Genomic DNA, 9,236 nt, shown 5'->3' on the forward strand with positions numbered 1-9,236 from the left:
AACAAAGAAAACATGTTTTTCTATAGAACACCAAACTGAATTGTTAAGGCTAATTCATACTGATCTAGTTGATTTGAAACAACCATGTCTAGATGAGGTAAAAATTATTTTGTGACCTTTATAGATGGTTATTCTAGATACACCAAAGTTTACTTAATAAAACATAAAGATGAAGCCTTTAATGTGTTTCTAACCTATAAAGCAGAAGTAGAAAACCAATTAAATAAGAAAATTAAGAGGATTATATCAGACAAAGATGGTGAGTATGTGTTGTTTAATAACTTTTGTGTTAAAGAAGGTATCATCCATGAGGTAACTCCACCATATTCACCTGAGTCTAATGGAGTAGCTGAGAGATAGAATAGAACTCTTAAGGATATGATGAATGCTATGCTTATTAGTTCTAGTGCACCTGATAACCTTTGGGGAGAAGTCTTGCTTACTGTGTGATTTTTACAAAATAGAATACCTCATAAGAAAACTGGTAAAACTTCCTATGAGCTGCAGAGAGGTTATCAACCTAACCTTAAATATCTAAGAGTGTGGGGGGTGTCTAGCTAAGATGATGTTACCCGATCCTAAGAAAAGGAAAATAGGCTCTAAAACCTCTCACTGTATGTTCTTAGGCTATGCTGAACGTAGTGCTGCCTATAGGTTTCTAGTTCTTAAAAGTGATATACTTGAAAGAAATTCTATTAATGGAGACGAAAAATGCTGAGTTTTTTGAATATGTTTTTCCTTTAAAGGTTAGTGAGACGTATCAACCTATAGATAATAATAATAATAATGCCTTTTGTGAGGAATTAAGAAGAAGTAAAAGACAGAGGAAGGAAACTTCATTTGGTAATGATTTCTATACATATCTAGTTGATAATGATCCAAGTAGCTTTGTAGAAGCCATTAGTGCTCCTGATGCAAAACAGTGGGATAAAGCCATTAAGACTGAAATTGAATCAATTCAGAAAAATAATATTTGGACCTTAGTAGATTTGCCTAAAGGAGCAAAACCCATTGGTTGTAAGTGGATCTTTAAGAAAAAGTATCATCCTGATGGATTTATAGAGAAGTATAAGGCAAGATTAGTAGCAAAAGGTTTTACTCAAAAACCCAACATAGATTACTTTGATACTTTTGCCCTTGTGACTAGGATTTCCTCTATTCGAGTGTTGTTAGCCTTAGCAGCAATCCATAAGCTAGTGATACACCAAATGGATGTTAAAACTGCCTTTTTGAATGATGATTTAGAGGAGGAAATTTATATGACTCAACCTGAAGGGTGTGTTGTACCTGGTCAAGAGAATAAGGTATGTAAACTTTTAAAATCTTTGTATGGATTGAAACAAGCACCAAAACAGTGGCATGAAAAACTAGATAATGTATTGTTATGTGATGGTTTTTCACCTAATGATGCTGATAAATGTGTGTATTCTAAATTTGAAAATGGTGATTGTGTCATTATATGTTTGTATGTGGATGACATGTTAATTTTTGGTACATGCAATGAGATTTTTGCTAGAACTAAATTGTTTTTAGGATCGAACTTTGAAATGAAAGACATGGGTGAAGCCAATGTAATTTTAGGTGTTAGAATCATAAGGAAGGGAGATAGTCTATTATTATCCCAAGAACAATACATTGAGAAACTTCTTAAGAAGTTCGGGTATTATGATTTCAAACCCGTGAGTACCCCTTATGATGCTAACTCTAAATTAATGAAAAATAGAGGAGAGTCGTTATCTCAGCCTCAGTATGCCCAGATAATTGGGAGCTTACTGCACTTGATGAGCTTTTCTATACCTGATATTGCTTATGCAGTAGGTAGACTGAGTAGGTACACTCAATGTCCAAATCAAGAACATTGGGATGCACTTTCCAGGCTTATGAGATACTTAAGAGGTTCAATGGATTATGCCATTGAATATAGTGGATTTTTCGCTGTACTAGAAGGGTACAGTGATGCTAACTGGATCTCTGATTCAGATGAGACAAAATCCACTAGTGGTTATGTATTCACACTTGAGGGTGGTGCGATTACATGGAGATCAGCCAGACAAATAATTATTGCAAGATCAACAATGGAATCTGAGTTTGTCGCTCTTGAGATGGCTGGTAATGAGGCTGAGTGGTTGAAAAACTTCTTAGCAAACATTCCACTAGGAATGAAACCAACCCCATCGGTGTCAATACACTGTGATTGCCAATCGGCAATAACTATAGTTAAAAACAAGAATTACAATGGAAAGAATAGACATATTCAATTGAGACATAATTTGGTGAAGCAGCTGCTAAAGAGTGGAACTATTTCCATTGACTATGTGAAGTCAGAATGGAATCTAGCAGATCCTCTGACAAAACCCTTGGGAAGAAATATGATTTTAGAAACATCGAGAGGAATGGGACTTAAGCCACTGGCTAACAAACAAGTGATGGTAACCCAACCTTTGTGATTGGAGATCCCATGAATAAGGTTCATATGGGGAAAACAAGTCACTTGTTAGTTCTGATAGCACTAATTTGATTTTAAATCAAATATGTCCATTCCTATGGTGTGTGTGAAAGTGCTAGAGACTGCATTATTGAGAGGTTAAACTTTGTAATTAAACAAAATTTTTAATGATCTTCATATCCCTTACGGGTGGTATATGACTTATAGCATACACTTGATGAAATCACCTATATGAGTGTCAAGTGGGGCCGCTTGCATGAGATCTTGGCATGATCTCTAGAGTACTCATGAATACCGGGCACGCGCATGGCCTAGTAAGCGCATCACAGTGATAACATCAAGGATTGTGGGGGTGTACTATGATTGATAAACCTCTAACACACTCAAGTATCTTTGGTTCATATAGCTTGCTATACCAACTATATTGTGTGTTAAGTTTCTTGATCTAGGACTGGTTCATATAGCTTGTTATACCAGCTCTGATGCATTACATCTTATAAAACCCAGGATTTTTCTTCTTTTCTTTCTTTCAATCATTGTTTCTTATCATTTGCAATATGTGGGGGATTGTTATTATTTTAATATATATATATATATATATATATATATATATATATATATATATATATATATATATTGCAAAAGCTTATAAGAGAAAATGATTTTTGGAGGTTACTTGGTCAAACCGTAAAGCTAGGGATTGCAAATCTTTTCCCGCAAGCTTCGTGCACAACGTTCAATTTGGAGATAATGTTGTTGCCAACGTTAATTATTTTGGTGTGCAACGTTCATTTTTATATTGCACTTTCCTTTATTTTATTAAAAATCATTTTTTTAATAGAAGATATTTTAGATGTTTTGGATAATGGGTCTAATCCATGAACTCTATAAATAGAGTGGCTTTGCTCATTCCAAATACAAACTTTCACACTCTTCTCTTTCTCTCATTCTTTTATTATCCTTTTGTTTTCTCTTCTTTCTTTTATTTCTTAAAATATTGTGGGTTTATTTTTATTCTCTTTTTAAGAGATCCTTGCTAGTTTTGAGATTCTCAGAAATTCTGAGAAGTTCCTGTTGTATCCGGGGGCTTGGGCAATACACCGCGGATAAATCCTTAAGAACAGTGATCTACACGCCTCGAAAAGTCTTTTGTTCGTGATTGTTAGCTTCTACAACAAAAAAACCCTCGATAAACTATTCAAACACATTTTTTTGTCTCCACGAGAAGAGATTTTAAAGAGAAGGAAGAAGAACCATATGCAACAAGAAAAGAGTTTCATGTAGAGGAATAAACAATACAAAATGACAAAAAATATAATTACCTAATGAGAGATTGATTAATGGCTTTGATATAATCTTTACCCGATATCATTCTTTTTATGTGAGGTCTTCAAAAGATATTAACAGTGTTAAAATTTGGGAATAGAAATGGAAAAATATTTTGAAAGAAAGTAGTTTAGGAAAGAAGAACAAGGACAATTGAATTTTTCTAATTTGATAAAAATGAAGGTTCTCACAAAATCCACATGAGAAGAAAATAAAACTGATTATTTCTCACAAACTAAATTAGTTAATGTAAAGTTTAAAAAGTTTCTATGTCAGTCACAAGTGACATATAATAAAAAAGTGGTATGAGATTTGGTCTCTCAATTATTATTTGAAAAAGAAAACGCAGCCACCATGGATACGAGATATAGTGTTAGTTGGCTATTCATAGTATGATAAAATAATAAAGTTGATAGGGTCAAATCAAGCATTAGCAAGATAATAATAATAATATTATATACAGTTTATGTTGTATGTATAGCATAGACGTTAAGTAGCCGTTACTGGTTGGAAGTAGCCTCTGATTGACCAGGCAACATGAGTTAACTTCCATTTTCGTTACCTAAGCAACTGTCTTTTCCTTTAGACCCTTTCCGACGCTCCTACACAGTAGTAGCCGTTGCCTTCAACATGCAATTCAAATATACTATACTAACGTTTGTACTTCAATTTTTGCTGCATCATGCTGATTTGGATCCACTTTCTTAAACAATAGTAATTAAGCTCCTGATATAAGTGTTATATATATATATATGGTTGGACATAAGTAATTAAACTATATTAAATTATAGTTAAGTTATTTTAACTATATTTTTAATAAATTAAAATAACTTAGCTATTTACTATTGTATATAAACTATATTTTTAAAAATTCAATTTAGAAAAACTGAACTTATATCAATTAATTAATAATTAAATCTTTTCAAGATTACGAGTATAGGGCAAATTTTCCACTATCTTTAATGTAGATATTATATTTTAGGTTTTAAATATTATTCTCTTTTTTTTTTGTCTTTAAGATATTTTTAGAATTTATATAAATTATATAAAATATTATTTCTATCATCTATTACGTGCAGAATATAATTTTTACATGTTATTTATTAAAAAAATCATATTTAACAGAAATCATTTATCAGAAGTTAATATATTTCAAAAATAAATCTAATTATTGGATTGTTTTATTTAAAAGTTTACTCTTATTTCAAGAAAATACTTTAGATTTATTTCAAATCTTATTAAATAAATTTATAATATTTTCAATAAACAAATAATTAAAATTAACATATAATTCTAATAAATTTTATTTATTTTTGTTTTTCCTTTATGTTTTAATTCTTTTTCCTAATTTTCTTTCTTCAAAACTTGCGCCCAATTCAGCTTTCAGACCAAAAAAATATTTAGTTTAATCATAAATTATTCTTACAAAATATAAAATATATTTAACCTTTTACCTTTAAATTATATTTGTCTCACAACCTTTCATTTTTTTATATATCAGATTATAAAGACAAATTAAATATATAATTTAGTTTAATCATAAAACTTATTTTTTAAATAATTTGAAAGAATATATATATATATATATATATATATATATATATATATGTATATAAATATAACACTTTTATTTTTAACTATGATACCATATAATACAAGATATTCAAAATATTTATGGTCTATGTCAATTTTTGTTTTTTAATAAAATAAAAATAATAATTATGAGGTTAAATAATAAATAATGGATAATTTAGGTAAATGAATAGTTACTTTTGTGAGATGAAATAATAAATAATGGATTGTCAGCAATTAACTGAACTACAAATGCAAAGACTAAAATTTTTAAAATTGAACTAGAAAATAGTATAATTTAGTTTTTAGTACAAATAGTTTAGCTTTTATACTATCAAAAAGTATAGATAAACTAAAGTTCAGTATAATTACATTAACTATGCCCCGTCTTATATATATGTATGACTAACACTTATAGTGATCACTTGCATTTTACTATGTCAACCCAATTCATGAATTGGTGGAATTGCTATACTACAAATAATCGTGTATACTACAAAAAAGTGGTTTGGCGTGAACGTCAAATTGGGAATGGTTTGTGACTTTTTTATTTATTATTGATTAAAATAATGGAAGTTTTACGCATGATGTGAGAGGTATATGTAAGTAGTGGTTAAGGATACGATACACAAATAAATAAATGTTTTAACTAATGTTTATCTATTGAGGTGAAACGAAGTTTTTCTTTTAAAAAAAATTATCCGTAAGAAAAGTAGAAATAGTAAAAGTAAGAGTTTAGAATATGGAATCTTTTATTTATCATATTTTCTAGTTTACGAAAAGAAATGAGTCCTTAGAGTAATCTCACCGTGAAGTTATATATTGATTTCAAGATTTGTTTGAGTTTTTTTTTATGTAATTACTAAAGAGTCATTAAAATTTACATTTCAAGTAATTCTGTTTGTGAAACGTAGTTTCATTAATCGATTTATTGATTTAGTCATTAATATTGTACATTGTATTCTGTAAACAATTTTCCCTAATATTTTTTTTTTTACTTTTTTCTCTTTTTCTCTTTTAAAAATGACATAATATACTTTTGCTTTATTAGTATTTCTAAGATGAATATGCATCTAATACGTTGGTAACAGTATTCTAGCTTCGGCCCGTAAGCAATGGATATTCTCATTTTCTAATACGTTGGTAACATTATATATTCTCATTTTCTTGTGTTGCTCCACTACACTTAGTTCGTTTCCAGCATCAATGCTTGTGATATATATTTTTTTATTTTTCATAAATTTATTTAACTCTCACGTGAAAAATAAATGTCTTGTAATAGATTTAAGGATAATAACATGAATCACAGTTAGTTTTTGGTTACGTACTACGTATACATTCATGCTTCTTTCGTTATGAAACGAAACATGTTTCGATTTGGTATCAGAGTAGGTTGCAACTGATAAAGAGAAGTGTACATGTCAATTATCAATTGCAATAGAGTAATTAACAGCTATCAGAGAAGAGAAATCATCAAAATATTATTTTTTTGAAATATTAATTGCTAAACATAGTTGACAAAACACTTCCACCAAGTCAATCTTAAAGTTTAATCGATCACGCCATTAAACTTAGTCAATCTTCTGTATATTCCACATAAAGAGGACTATCTAATCCTCACCTAATCATTTTTTTAATCCAAAAATCAGCAGCTACTGTCCAATAATAGACGTAATATGTTTAGTTGATGTGATTTTGGTTATTGTATAAGAAGTTAAATATATTCAATTGCGGTATAATTTTCGCACCATTTATTCGTTATTTAGTTTATGTTGCACTTTAATGTCTTAGTCTTTTACTTTATCTTGTATCTTAAATTTTCGTTATCGTTTGCATTCTTCTTACATTCGCATTTATTTTGTTCATTTACTTTAAAAGCTTTATTATTTTCTATCTTCTACAATTTTATATTTCTCTTGTTTATTGTTACAATGATGTGGTTTTTCTTTCTTTGCAATCCTTTAAAGTCTTTGAACTTTTTTATTTTATTTATTATAAAATATTAATAATAACAAAAAAGACTTAAATACTAATTTAGTTTATATTTTCTGCCATGGTTTCATTAAACTTTATTTCATTTTATTTTAATTTAAAACCAAAAATCCATATCACATATAAAATAAACGAGACATGTCACATATATATAAAATGGGCCATATATAATTAATTGAGCCACCCTATTCACTATAGTATTTAAATGACGTTAAAAAAAGAACTAAATTAACAAAAAAAATGAAATTCAATTGAACAACAAAAAAATTAGGATCAAATTTAAAAAGCTCAAGAAAAAAATTGAGATTAAATTAGTATTTAAAACCAAAAATCAATTTAATCTAAAACTACAACTTTAGTATTTGAAAATTTTACTTTATTATAAAGTAATAAATGAATTTATATAGTTAGTGACAAAAAAAAATTAGACATGCTACTTTTAAGTTTTCTTTATAAATTTAATGTGATGACCTAATATATTGTGTTGATGTGATTTTAGTAAATGTCTAAAAGTTTAGAATATTCAAATTCAAAGCTTAAATAAAATCAATCCATAATATTAGTTTTTTTATTTGCAAGATTTGTTTTCATGAAATTTTCGTCAGAAACAGTAACACAATGACGACAATCTCAAGTATGTTTTACCATATGCTTCTTGCTAGAATTAGATATCAAAATAGAATCAACAAGCTTTATATTTTTTTAATCAGGCATATGATTTTTAGTTGACTTAATGGTGTTGTTCATGTATTTGTAAAAAAAATTGTCACAATGGTTCAATACTTATTATTGCAGTTAGTAATGTTGAAACTATCAGCAATTTCTAATTACAAGTGTAAATAAACAAATCATTCGAACATGAATTATTGAATACTCAATCAAACTCACTTATTTAATTAAATAAACAAATTTAACTTTAAAAGTAAATTTAATTATTTAATTAAGTCAATCTCAAACTTTATTATAAAATTGATGATGAGAATCATACTGATATCTTTCATTTACATATTTATATTTACAATATAATTACGCACCCTTAATTTTTGAATCTAAATTAATTTTGTCGATTTTTTTCGTATCCAATAAGTTATAAATTTTTTATTTATTATATTACAAAAATGTAATAAAATTTACGAGCACGCCTACTTGAAATATAATTAATTTTACCAAAATAATGGTAGTAATAGAAATTATTATCTCAATTATACAAATTATATATATATATATATATATATATATATATATATATATATATATATATATATATATATATATATATATAAATCCTGAATCCTAAATTCAAACCAAAACCATATAAAATAAATAAATTTTAAAAAAATAACAAAACCATAATCCATTAAAAATAAATTAAAATAACTACTAAAAAGGAATTAAACAAAACCTAAACTAGAACATAATAAATAAAAGCCATTAAAAATAAATTGAAAGAAAATTAAAATAACAATTCAAATAATAATTATATATATATATATATATATATATATATCAAATTTCTAAATATGGTATAGTAATAAGATAGATTTCGAAATTCGATTTAAAAATTACATACTACTTAGACATAATATAAGATTTTGAAATTTAGTAAAGAAGTTTATCATGTTTTAGTTAAAAAATTTATCAAATTTTAAAATTGGATTAAGAAGTGTACCGAATTTCAAAATTAAGTAAATTTTTTAACTAGATTTTTTGAAATCTAGTAAAGTTTCTAACAAAATTTCGAAATCTAATAAACTTTTTAATAGAATTTAGAAATCTAGTGAACATTTTAATAGAGATTCCAATAAACATTTAAAAATTTATAAATGTAGTAAACGTAACTGAGTGGGAGAGAAAAAGACTTGTTTGTGCGGTGTTAGGGTTAGGAGAATTGTGAGAAAAA

The sequence above is a fragment of the Vigna angularis genome, chromosome 3 (genome assembly GCF_016808095.1).
Source record: "Vigna angularis cultivar LongXiaoDou No.4 chromosome 3, ASM1680809v1, whole genome shotgun sequence".
NCBI classification, from domain to species: Eukaryota; Viridiplantae; Streptophyta; class Magnoliopsida; order Fabales; family Fabaceae; genus Vigna; species Vigna angularis.